The sequence below is a fragment of the Arachis ipaensis genome, chromosome B03 (assembly GCF_000816755.2).
Source record: "Arachis ipaensis cultivar K30076 chromosome B03, Araip1.1, whole genome shotgun sequence".
NCBI classification, from domain to species: Eukaryota; Viridiplantae; Streptophyta; class Magnoliopsida; order Fabales; family Fabaceae; genus Arachis; species Arachis ipaensis.
Window position 1 is genome coordinate 8,749,771 of NC_029787.2, and position 1,480 is coordinate 8,751,250.

Sequence of the window (1,480 nt, forward strand, 5' to 3'; positions counted from 1 at the left end):
TCTGCAAAGAGTTTGGGCGAGGACGCTTTCGCACAGTGCCATTTGTTGTCTCACCTTGCTGCTGATGATGAACATTGTGCCGGGTCCCCGAAGAAGCCACACTAACCGATTTTCCAATATTGATGCCCTTGCTTAATTTTACTTTGGATCCAGTTGCATGTGTTGTACGTTGGTGATTAGGCCTTGTCCAGGTATTGGTAGCCTTGTTAGGAGTCTTCTTTACTTTTGGTTGGACCTGATGGGTGCTAAGAGAAGGCTTTTGACCCATTTTATACTTTCCTTTTCTAATCACTTGAGTCCAACCTTTCAAATCCTCATGTTGTGCATGGTCTACATGAACAGCATGCAAATCACTCTCCACCAAATCCGGGACAGTAACATTTACAGTCTCATCTCCAAGATTCTTGCCAAAATGAAAACTTGCCTTTTCCACATGTACTGGATTTTTTGAATTTGAGCTTTCTGGCTGCTTTGCTACATCGCTGATCACCTTGACATTAGTTCCTCCTCATGCATTGCTGTCAGTCTTGCACACCTTCATATCATGACCAAACTTGAGACAGGAGCCACAAATAAGGTGAAGACTTTCATATTCAACCTCATATTCAACACCTTCAACAAGAATCTTCTTAGTCACTGGCAATCCTAAATCTATCTGAACACAGGCTCGAGCATATCGTCCTCTTTCAGCTAATTTTGTTGCCAAATCAACCTTAACGGGAATGCCAACTGCAGCCGCAACACGGAGCATTGCATCTTCTTGGTAGCACCAAATTGGTAATCCGAAAATTCTAATCCACACTAAAGTTGCTCCAAAAAAGTTTTCACTTGATCTAAACTCTTGATCCCAAGGCTTCACAGCCACATAATTTCCCTCGATCATCCACGGACCTCCTAAAAGAACCTTTTCTCGCTCCTCAGCTACATCAAACTTCACAAGAAAGTAGTCAAATCCCACGTCCAATAAATCAAAACCTCCCTTAATCCTCCATACCGTTCGGAGTTTATGAGACAATGCAGTGTAGCACCTTAATCACTATAGCATCCTTATAAGGTTCTGCCAAGCAATTCTTAGCTTCTTGGGTAAACGTGACACTCGGTGGCAAGAGATCTCCTTGCTTCCCAGAAACTACCGCAATGTTATCTCCCGATAAAGTTTCAACAAGTGAAAAAGCTTTAGCAATCTTGGAACCCACAACTTTGTCCCTGAAAGAAACCTTCAAAGGCTTAGAAACCCCTCCCAAAATATGATCCTCCTTTTTCCCTGATGCAATCCCTCCCCCACTCTCCCCCTTATCTCTTCCGCCGACATTATCGGCTGCCTCACCGTGTTTCACCCTCAAAGTCTCTTCCCCGCTCACTTCCACCGCTCATCTTCGATTTCTAAAATTGTACAGAATACGGAGTACGTACTCCCACTAAACCCTAATTTTCTAATTCGAACTATCGATTAGTTGAACAGCTGGATAAAAGTGCGTTA